We start from the raw sequence: 12,127 nt of genomic DNA, 5'->3' as shown, positions 1-12,127 counted from the left end.
ATAATATACTCCAGCTCTTACTAACCAGTGGCGATTGTATCTACACACAGCAGCCATTGGTGTTGATGAGGGTAGAAGCTGGGGGACCAGAAGAAGATGCCCTTTCCTGGAGGCAGGGGGTATCTTCCTCTACGGGCCAGCGGTCCTTGCGGGTGAGGGACAGACAAGAACTCACTGGTCTAAAGTTGGCCTTCGTTCCCTCTGTGCGCCTGTGTGTGTGCGTGTGTGTGCGTGTACATGACCAGAATCCAGAACCTTAGGAAGTAAAGGTATTTGAATTTTCTTACTACAAAAATAGAGTTCATGTAGAACAGGTTTCTTTATAAATTGCACTAATTCATATTGGAACCCTACAAGTCCGTTTTGTCAATTTCTGAATTCTCATTGATGTTTTTTTGTAATGAGTGTGAAAAGCATTATTTAAATAATGCTAGTACAGTAAGTTCTTTAACACTGGCTTTATTATTTTTTTTTTTTTTTAAGTTTAAAACATAGGGTTTTCTTTTGTGGCTTTAGCACTTTAAGAAGTTTTATGTCTCCATAATTTGTCACGGGCTTGCTAGGTGCTTCTCTGCGTGTGCTCTAGCGAGCACTTCTTCCGCGCGCCTGGGGGACCCTGAGCAGCCGTGCTTACCTGCTGGAGGAGGAAACATGGGTGAATGTCAGGTTTCTTAAATTCCTTTCAGAGACCATCATTTGGGAACCAAAGTATTTGACTGTAAATCTTGAAAATAACTGAGTACTCCCTCATCATTTATTAGTGCTGTTCTCAAATTGTCCACAAAGTTTCTCCTCGGTTAATGTTAATTTTCAAAAGGTGATAATTTTTTATTGACATTAATCCAGTACTTCAACATTTTCCATTGAATAAATGCTTATTATTAAGCAAATGTGGTTATAAACAAATTGCGTGTATTTTGTTGTCAGATGCCTTAGCAGACTAAATCATTGTTCAATTTTATTTAAGAATGAGCTTTTTGGAACTCAAAATTCATGGTAAAATAGGATTTCTATCTAATGTTAATCCATTGCTTTTTCTGTATCCAATTCCATCGTCTGTTTCCTTTGCTTAAATCTTGACTAAGAATGATTGGAGTCAATAAATTTGTACTGTATTTTGTTTGGAGTCGTGGTCTCTCTGGTATATTTTGGGCGTTGACGACCTTGATCAGCAGCGTATCCATTTCTGAAAGTAAAGACGAAGCCGTTCTGTGTGAGTAGCAGGAGGGGCCGCCAAGGGCTGTGAGAGCTCTGGTTTCCCCAGCGCGTCCAGGCTGCTTGTGGAACGGGGTTGGCAGTGAAGCTGCAGTTCCTGGGGCGCCCCAAATACGGCACCGTTAAACCACATAAGCAGCAGTTTTTGCCTATCTACCTTTTCGTCTGCTGTTCACGTTGGTTTTTGAAATGCCGACGGGGTAAAATGCACGGACAGCACGTTTACTCCAGGTTGACGTGTCAGCAGTAATTTTCAGGGCTTCCAGGTTGTGGCATCGTCTGCCATCCTCAACGAGGCCCTTCCGTGATGCCAAGATAGATTGCCTTCTTATGTCACTAGCTTTCCCCATCAGGGGGTATGAGTCGTGGTCGCCAGGCTGACTGCGGGAAGGGAAGGAGCCTGTCCGCAGTGGTAGCCAGGCTCGCACCCAGCTTGCCCCGAGCCCTCTTCCTCCCCGGAGCCCCTAGCCCCGTCTTGGGGGCCCCTGGCCAACAGTTTCGTGGTCACGCTGCACCTAAAGGAACAGTATATAACCTCTTTGTCCCGATCTGCTTTAGCTGTGCTGCTCAGTTGGCCACCAGATACTCTTTTGTTTAAAGGGTTTACTGTGCCCTATTCTTCGCAGTGATGACAGGCCTTTCTGGTCTAGGACTGTTGCAGCCCTGTGGCGTCCTCCTCGGTCTTAGCACACACTCAGTACGGTAAATGCCTGTGGTGACAAAACCACGTTTCCAACATGTCATGCTTTCCCCCCACGAGAGGCCCAGCCTTGGCTCTGGTAAGGACGTGGGCTCTGTGAGCTCTGACGGGTGAGTGACCAGAAAGGCTCCTACAAGGCGTATGTCTGGAGAGAGAGTCTCCCCGTGCTGTCACAGGGGCACTTTAAAAAAGTGCCTGGGGGTGCTTGGGTGGCTCAGTCGGTTAACATCTGACTTCTGCTCAAGTCGTGATCTCACAGCTTATGAGTTCAAGCCCCACATGGGGCTCTGTGCCGACAGCTCGGAGCCTGGAGCCTGCTTGGGATTCTATGCCTCCCTCTCTCTCTGCCCCTCCCCTGCTCGCACTCTGTCTGGCTATCTCTCTCTCTTAAAAATAAATAATAAAACATTAAAAAAATTAAAATAATTACAGTCTGGTGCAGTCCTGCTGCAGCATGAGTTTGGGGGTCCTGTGATCAACCCTCGACCCCGTCCTCCGAGGTAGGTCCCTCGGTCGGTCCTCTGACACCACATTAGCACACCTGCATCTTGCCCGGCGGAATGTCTTAGATCCCACTTACTGGTGTTGGCATTTCCAGGGCGCGCTTCCTGAGCCCTCTCCACCTGCTCCTCACCCCTGCCCAAAGAAGGCGCCTAAGTGTTGCCATCAAACCCTGAAGAGCCAAACACTCTCATCACCTCGCCACTTTTCTGTTTTCCCCGTACGTTCCAGGGCAGGGCTGTTTCTCGTCTTTGCGTTTCTAGGGCTGGCCAAGGGGAGGGCACGTTAAGTGTTTGATAAGTCCAGCAAAGAAATCTTGTCAGAGGCTAGACACGGCCAGTCCGTTTATTCTCAGGCAGTATTAGAACAGCCCGCTGAGTCTCTGTGCACATGTCCCCCATATTCTGAGTCAGCCGCTCAGAGACCCAGAGCACATTTAATTTTTACGCAGTTCTCAGTAAGCCCGAGGAAGAGCGGAGGTGTTCAGAGGGCTGGCCTCAGATCGATGAGTCCCTTGCCCTTTCTTTGTACATGCCGCGCACCCTTGTGCTGCTCGCATTGTTTTGGGTGTCTGGTGGGCTGTATGAGCGTCCCTGGCCCTGCCCCAGTGCCCATTAGGCACCCTAGTGTGGTGGTGGGTTGTCCAATCTACTCCGTCAACCTCAGAAGAGTGATAGCTAATTCCTAGCTACTACCAGCATGTAGTAGTAACTACACTGAGTTCTTTTTTTATTTGTTTTTAAGTGTATTTATTTATGTATTTTGAGGGGGGGGGGGTTGGGAAGAGAAGAGAATCCCAGACTCTGTACTGTCAGAGCAGAGCCTGATGCAGGGCTTGAACTCATGAACCGTGAGCTCGTGACCTGAGCTGAAGTCAGACACTTAACCGACCAAACCACTCAGGCGCCCCTCCGCTGAGTTCCTGTTGCCTGCGCACGTGTGTGTGGAGGTACGTGTAAAACAGTACCAAGCTCGCTTTCCTCCTCCATTGGGTTTGACTTTCCCTTCCCCAAGCTCACGTAGCCCAGGCCTCTTGTCTTCTTCAGTCTGGAACGTGTCTCGGTGTCTCTTTGACTTTCATGGCCTTGGCCATTTTTAACGATTATGGACCAGCCATCTTGGAGAGCACCCCTTAAATGGAGTTTGGCATCCCCTCCTGATCGGACCCCAGTTACATTTTTTTTTTTTTTTGTACCAGAACATCGCAGAGGCCGTGTTCTTTCCTTTTCAAACCGTGCGTGGCGGGCAGTGCCTGTCTGCCCTGACACTGGTGGTGTTCATTGTACCATTTCTCCTCCATGCTTTCCCCCTTTGATAACTATTTTGTGGAGAGATATTTTCAGGCTATGTAGAATCCCATTTTTCGTCTCAATTTTACCCACTAATTTTAGCATCCATTGGCTTTTTTTGCCTGAATTACTTTTCTTAATTTTTTTTTATGTTTGTTTATTTTTGACAGAGAGAGAGACAGAGCATGAGTGGGGGAGGAGCAGAGAGAGAGAGGGGGAGACTCAGAATCTGAAACAGGCTCCGGGCTCTGAGCTTTCAGCACAGAGCCCGATGCGGGGCTCAAACTCACAGACCACGAGATCATGACCCGAGCCGAGGTCAGACGCTCAACCGACTGAGCCACCCAGGCGCCCCCTGAATTACTTATCTATAGTTGTTGCCAAATGGAGATTTTCTCATACCTTCATGCCTTCTTCATTTATCTGTGGGCTCTCTACTGCAAGAAAAAATGGCTGTTATGCCCACTAATATGCTCATTGCTTTTGTGTTGTGGACTCAGGGATTCCTAGTCTGTTCAATGGGTTATAGTCAGTCGCCATCATTCTCTAAGTTTCAATGTTCAAAGCCAGTGGGAGCTTCAGACTGGCTCCCCTGACCTGTGACATGTCCCCCTCGTTCTTTGAGTACTTTCTTGCTTCTCACTCAACAAGGTGTTCCAGACTCACCCTGTCCTTTCCCTTCCAGACCCCCCAAATCAGGCATTTCTCTAAAGATTCTGGTTCCTTTTAGTAAAGACTCTTGTTTGGAGACCAGGATCTGGGCATTAAGTGTGCTCATTGATGCAAGGTGTGGATGTGCCGGGTCCTTCAGTAGGCAGGCTTAAAGGGAACACACACACACACACACACACACACACACTGACATCTGGATTTATCTCTGAATCTTCTAGACCTATCTGGATATGTGCAAATCACCAATAGCTTCAATTCTAATCCAACACCAGATGGTTCATTCCATGACTCCCTCTTTGTACGTTTATACCTTCCTTCTCTGATGGTGAAAAACCAAGTTCCCATGGCCTCGGTCTCCCTGTGTGTAGCCAACCTCCAGCCCCTGGGACCTGCCTTCCACATGCAGGCTGACTACCAACCTCACAGGATTTACCTAATGGCTTTTTAACAAAGGGAGAAAGGAAAGAAGACAGGGAGGGAGAGAGGAAGGACTGTAATTGTCTATTTGTCTCTCTTCTCCTTTCAGTTCTACCCATTTGTGTTTCTGTGGTTGAATACCTGATATTAACTGCATACTGTACAGGAGTGATTAGCTGACCCATTATTTATAAATGAACTTCTTTATCTACCATGAAACCTACTTTGTATTAATATAACTACTCCAGCTCTCTCTTGACAAGTTTTAGCATGGTATATTTTTTCCATTGTTTCACCTATTTGTGTTATTATAGTTGTATGTTTCTTGCAGGCAGCATGAATTTGGGCACTGATTTTTTAATCCAATCTGACATTCTCTCTTTTTTTTTTTTTTAAGTTTATTTATTTTGAGAGACACAGAGACAGTGCAAGTGGGGAAGGAGCAAAGAGAGAGGGAGAGAGAGAGAATCCCAAGCAGGCTCTGAGCTGTCAGTGCAGAGACCAATATGGGGCTTGAACTCACAAACCATGAGATCATGACCTGAGCTGAAACCAAGAGTTGGATACTTAACTGACTGAGCCACCCAGGCGCCCTTGACATTCTCTGCCTTTTAATCAGAGTATTGAGATCATTTCCATTTCCATTTAACATCTTATTATCCATTTTCTGTCTATCCATTATGTGTTCCCTGTTTTCTCTTTCTCTTTCTTATTTTCAATTAACTGGGTTTTTTTTTTTTTGTGATTCCATTTCTCTCTTTGGTTGGCTTATTAGCTATAACTTTGTTTTATTATTTTAGTGGTTATGTTGCAGTTTATAGTATACATCTTTGCCTTTTCATGGTCTATGCTCAAGGAATATCCTGCCACCTTACATATGACATAAGAATGGATGGCATGTGCTTCCTTTTCTCCCTTCCTGGTGTTTGTGCTATGATTGTCAGATGTTCACTTCTGTGTATGGCATAAGACCCACAATGCATTTTTATTGTTTTCACTTTATTTTTTTTTTATTTTTTTTTAACATTCATTTATTTTTGAGACAGAGAGAGAGAGAGCATGAACAGGGGAGGGTCAGAGAAAGAGGGAGACACAGCATCTGAAACAGGCTCCAGGCTCAAGTCAGACGCTTAACCGACCGAGCCACCCAGGCGCCCCTATTGTTTTCACTTTAAATAATCAACTACATTTTAAAGAAATTCAATTAATAAGAAACAAAGTATTTATATTTACCCATGTAAATTTCCATTTCTGGTGTTCTTCATTTCACCTGCAGATCCAAATTTCCATATGGTATCATTGTCCTCTGCCTGAAGGACATTAACATCAGTATTTCCTGTAGTGTAGATCTACTGCTGCTGAATTTTTTCTGCTTATGTATGCTATAGTCTTTATGTTGCCAATCCTGAGAGATAGTTTTGCTAGGTATAGAATTCTAGATGGATAATTCTTTCTTTTAGTACTTTAAAGATGTTGCTTCACTGTTTCAACTTGAATTGTTTCCAACAATAAATCTTCAGTCCTTGTCTTTTTCCCCTTATACAGAAGGTATCATTTTTACTCTGGCTGTTGTAGAATTTTTCTCCTTGGGGCTCCTGGATGGTTCAGTTGATCAAGCATCTGACTCTTGATTTCAGCTCAGGTCATGATCTCATGGTTTGTGCGCTTGAGCCCCCCTTGGGATTCTCTCTTTGCCTGTGCCCCTCAACTCACATGCTCTGTTGCTCTCTCTCAAAATAAATAAACTTTAAAGAAATGTTTTTCTCCTTATTACCAATTTTATACAATCTGATTATGATGTACTATGGTGTAATTTTTATGGAGTGTGTGTGTACCCATATACACCTGGGTTCATTTAATTTCTTAGATGTTTGAATTCATAGCTTTTATCAGATTTGGAATTTTTTCAACCATTATTTTTTCAATTTTATTTCTTTCTTTCCTACCCTCTCTTTCCTCTCCTTTCAGGACTCCAATCACACATTTATTAGGCCACTTGAAATCATCTCATAAATCACTGTTGCTCTACTGAATTTTTCTCCTCTCCGCCCCCCCCCCCCCCCGCTGTGTTTCATTTTGGGTATTTTCCATTGCTATACTTCTAATTCACTAATTTTTTTCCTGCAAAGTCTAATCTGCAATTGACCAGCTGATGTAGTTTTCATCTCTAGAAGTTTGATTTGGGTCTTATTTATATCTTCTGTGTCTATACTTACTGGGTTCCATCTTTCCTCCAACTTCTTGAACATATGGAATACAGTTATAACAACTTTTTAAAATGTCCTTATATACTAATTCTATCATCTGTTCTATTTCTGGGTTGGCTTCAATTTATTTCTTTTCCTCCTGATTCTGGGTAACATTTTCTTGCTTCTTGGCATATCTGGTAATTTTTGTTGGATAGCAGACATTGTGAATTTTAACTTGTTGAGTGCTGGGTATTTTTGTATTCCTATAAATGTTCTAGCGCTTTGTTTAGGGGATATAATTAGGTTACTTAGAAACAGTTCTATCCTTTTAGATTTTGCTTTTAAACTGTGTTAAGTGGGATTGGAGCAGCATTTGATATAGGGCTAACTTTGCTCCACTACCGAGGGAAGCATACTCCTTCTACCCAACGTCCCATAAATTATTTTAAGCACTGTGTGAGCTCTAGGGATGGTTCCCTGCAATCCTTTCAGGGGATCCTCTCCCCAGCCTCAGGAAGTTCCTTCACACGCATGTATTGATTGGTACCTGACTAAGGAGTCAAGAGGCCTCTCTCCGTGCAGCTGTCTCCTCCCTGGTACCCTACTCTTGAAGCCCTGGCCACTGTCTTTCCTGGACTCCCAGCTCCAGCTCAGTGTGGGGACTGCTAGTTTACCTCATTTCTTTCTCATCTCTCAGTGGTCACTGTTCTTTGTCGTCTGATGTGCAACGTTTTCGAAACCGTTCTTTCACATATTGTGTCTGGAATTTAGTTGTTTCGTGGAGGATGGTAAATCCAGCCACTGTTCCTCCATTTTGGTCAGAAGTAGAACTGAAGCTTATTAGTTTAAAATCAATAGGTTTGCTAATGTGTCCTAAAGCATCTAGCTCTTGATGTCCATGCCTGTACTCCAAAATCTTGCCTGTGGGAAATTTTTCCAAAGTCCAAGCATAAAGGAACTCAATTGAGATTTTCTCAAAATTGACCCAAAAAAATCACATACAGATCTCACTAAATGAAAACTAAATTTATCCCCTCCTCAACTCACCCTTAGTCAGGTCCCCAGAAGCCTATGTTCACCTCAGTACCATGAGATAATGACATTGGAAAGTCAGGATGAAATCTTAATTTGTACCACTAGAAATAGAAAGTTTGTGTGTAGGAAAGCAGAGGTTTGGTCCTAATGATCTCAGTGATGAAAAGGAGATTTTCACAGGCATTAAAGTTGGATCTCCAAGTTGAGATTATTAAGAACCAGTTTCTGTTCACAAATTCAAAGACCAAAGATAGATTATGGAATAGTATGAAATGTTTGTTGTTATTTTTGTCTGATTTCTCAGTAAAGGAAAAGGAAAAAGTACAAAATACCCTACTGGCCCTTTCACTGAAAATAAAAAAATGTATACCAAGTGTTGTTGGCTCTCTAAGAAGGGCTGCGCTCTACTTCTAGCCCCTGTCTGCCCACATAATTCTAGAAACATCCAGGGAACTTTTCCCAATTTGTCAGACTGAGTGGTTGGAAACGACTGTGGCCTGCTGCTAAGGAAAGGCTTTACACAATGCAGGGGGTGAAGCTCATTCCATGGAAACTGATTTTGATTGGTCCAAAGAGTTATGGTTGAAAGTTACCAGAGCTCAGGAAGAGTCTTATAATTCATACAACTTGGAAACTTTTTCCTTTTTGTGGTCCCTAAAAAACACTTTTGTGGTTCCCTGAAAGTACCATAAGCCCTAAACACTGTGCCTAATGGACAAGTCGGCCCTCGTTAAAGGAACAAGGGAGGCCACACTGTGCCAGGCAGCCAGAAGCAGGTCCCCAGGTAGGCCAATGGAAGCTTGGGTTTCTGTGGGAACATTATTCAGTGCATGGCAACCTCCCAACATTTATGTTTATTTTTAAACTGATAACCAAAATTAGGAATTCTTATTGGGATTTAAAAAAAAAAAAAAAAATATATATATATATATATATATATATATATATATATATATATATATATAAAGGGGCATCTGGGTGGCTCAGTCAGTTGAGTGTCTGACTCTTGGTTTTGGCTCATGTCATGATCTCATGGTTCCTATGCTGGCAGCACAGAGCCTGCTTTGGATTCTCTCTCCCTTTCTCCCTCTCTCTCTGTCTTTCTCCCACTCATGCGCTCATTCTCTCTCTCTCAAATGAATATTTTAAAAAATTGTTTTAAAAATAAGGTACTTTCATTTCTGATACATGATGAATTAGGTGCTCTAAGGAGTTTCCCACTTGGGAGGCACTGGATTCTCAAGAAGGTTCGCTTTCTAACGAATTGCCAGACCCACAAGAAGTAGGGGTGTTTTCCAAGTCCCCTTCCCAGCCCACCCCTGAGAAGCACACAAAACTCGAAAGCTGGACAGGAGTCAGGTTGCCCGAGGGTATACGTCCTGGCATCACTGTCCAGGAACAGTAGGCTCTGGGACAGTGAGGAGGGGGGAGAGCCTGACCCTGTGGGGCAGGGGCCTGATGGAGTGTGCGGAAACGTGTTCTTGATTTCGGCTCAGGCCATGATCTCACCGTTGGTGGGTTTGAGCCCCACATCAGGCTCTCTGCTGATAATGCAGAGCCTTCCTGGGATTCTCTGTCTCCCTCTCTCTCTGCCCCTCCCCTGCTTGCTCTCTCTCTCTCTCTCTCTCTCTCAAAATAAATAAATTAATGTAATTAAATTTAAAAGACTCAAAAAAAAAAATCAACAAAGTTTGCAAGGTTGGCCCTTGGCCGGTGTCTGGGAACGTGGATTTGGGGCGAGTCCTCACTCTTCCCTAATGTAGCTCCCCGCGCCTAAACTGTTTGTACAGATGATGGGGTTTGTGCTGAACACCTTGTCTCTGTGTGGGAGTCTGGAATTTCGCTGCCTGCTAGGCAGCAGGTGCTTACGTGACCAGCCCCCAATAGAAACACGGGCACCCAGTCTCCAGTGAGCTGCCCTGGCAAACAGTAACGCACGTGTGTTGTCACCAATTGTTGCTGAAGGAACTTAGCACACCCTGGCGCGACTCCGCTGGACGGGCTCCTGGAAGCCTGATCCTGGCTTCCTCCAGGTTCCAGCTCATGCACCTTTTCTCCGGACCGATTTTGCTTTGTGTCCTTACACTGCAATGAATCATACCCACGAGAATGACTATGTCCCAAGTCCTGTGAGTCCCAGCAAATCACCAAGCCTGAGGTGTGTGGCCTGGGGGACCCCAACACATGATTTCAAGTTCCTGCCACCTCTGGCTCACAACTGAATCAGGCTCGGACGGTGGAGCGTCCGACTCTTGGTTTCGGCTCAGGTCACGAACTCGCAGTTTGTGAGTTCGAGCCCCGCGTCGGGCTCTGTGCTGACCGCTCAGAGCCTGGAGCCTGTGTCCGATTCTGTGTCTCCCTCTCTCTCTGCCCCTCCCCCGCTCATGCTCTGTCTCTCTCTGTCTCTCTCAAAAATAAATGAAAATGGGGCGCCTGGGTGGCGCAGTCGGTTAAGCGTCCGACTTCAACCAGGTCACGATCTCGCGGTCCGTGAGTTCAAGCCCCGCGTCAGGCTCTGGGCTGACGGCTCGGAGCCTAGAGCCTGCTTCCGATTCTGTGTCTCCCTCTCTCTCTGCCCCTACCCTGCTCGTGCTCTGTCTCTCTCTGTCTCTCTCAAAAATAAATGAAAATGTTTGAAAAATAAAATAAAATAAATAAATAAATACTGAATAAATTTAAAAAGCACACCTGAGTCAGACAACAGTCCTCTCTGTATGAAATCACCCCAAGTGGAGGCGTGCATGAGTCTAACAGCCCCAGCCCCGAGGTCACAGTGGACACGTAAGGACACAGAGCCGATGCGCGAGGGTGGCAGAAACAACCAGAGTCAGAGCACCGAGAGCAGCAGGCGTTAACAGCTGCCAGGCACACGGCGCGTATTTATGAAACACGGAAAGAAAAAAAAGTGAAAGGGTACGATGAGAAATAACTCAACGTTATCAGCAGTGAACAGGCAGACTTGAGAAAAGAAACAACTGGAAACTTCTAGAAGAGAAACAGAGATGATTTGAAATAAAACAACCCAATGAACGGACTGAGTGTTGTGTCCTCCCCCAAATCTTATGTCGAGATCTAATCCCTAATGTGATGTGTTTGGAGGTGGAGACTGTGGAAGGTGAGTAGTAGGTCGCGAGGGCAGAGCCCTCGTGAAGGGGATCAGGGACCTCGAGCAAGAGACCCCAGAGAGCGCCCTCGCCGTTCCCGCCACGTGAGGACGCGGCACAAAGACGGGTCTGTGAACCGGGAAGCGGATCCCACCAGATGCTACTTCTGCCGACGAGGGACCCGGTTTGCCTTCCCACCTAAAACACCAGACAAAATATATGAGCCCACAGTCCTCAAGACGCCAGACCCCAGGCAGCGAAGTGACAATTCTCAAGGAACTTAATGTTATGAAAACACTAAATGTTTCATACTGTTTACTTTTAATATTTGATAGCAATGATATTTTCTTTAAGTAGGCTTCACGCCTACGGCAGAGCCCAACGCGGGGCTTGAACTCACAACCTCGAGATGGAGAGTCGGTTGACACTTAACCAACTGAGCCACCCGGGCACCCCTGATAACAATGATATTTCATGTTAATGAGAGAATTGCCACATGTCGTGCTTTCCCTTGATCCGGTGACAATTTAGGTAATTTCAATGTTGTTAAAATATTTGACGTTCAATGTTATTTAATACTGAAATAATATTTAATATTAATCTCATAATTTATTTTATACTAATTTCTTAAATCATTTGGGATCATCACTTGGTCAAAAGAAATTGCTAGACACAGCAGTTATCTGAATTGAAAATAAGATAAGCAAAGAGGTAGATCTTGAACGTACTGATGATGATTACAACGAAGTCTGTTTACAGTGTTAGTAAAAACTTAAATTTAAAATAATGTTATAGGGGCTCCTGGGTGGCTCAGTCGGTTGAGCGTCCGGCTTCGGCTCAGGTCATGATCTCGCGTCCAGCTCTGTGCCGACAGCTCAGAGCCTGGAGCCTGTTTCGGATTCTGTGTCTTCCTCTCTGTCTGCCCCTCCCCTGCTTTCTTTCTCTCTCTCTCTCTCTCTTAAAACTAAACATTAAAAGATAAATAAATGTTGATATTTTGTTCCT

The sequence above is a fragment of the Lynx rufus genome, unplaced genomic scaffold (genome assembly GCF_022079265.1).
Source record: "Lynx rufus isolate CCGP_SWC_20201006 ecotype Redwood Valley unplaced genomic scaffold, mLynRuf1.p SCAF_5, whole genome shotgun sequence".
In the NCBI taxonomy this organism is placed as follows: Eukaryota; Metazoa; Chordata; class Mammalia; order Carnivora; family Felidae; genus Lynx; species Lynx rufus.
The sequence above is the reverse complement of the archived record's forward strand: the minus strand, read 5'-3'. Positions refer to the sequence as shown.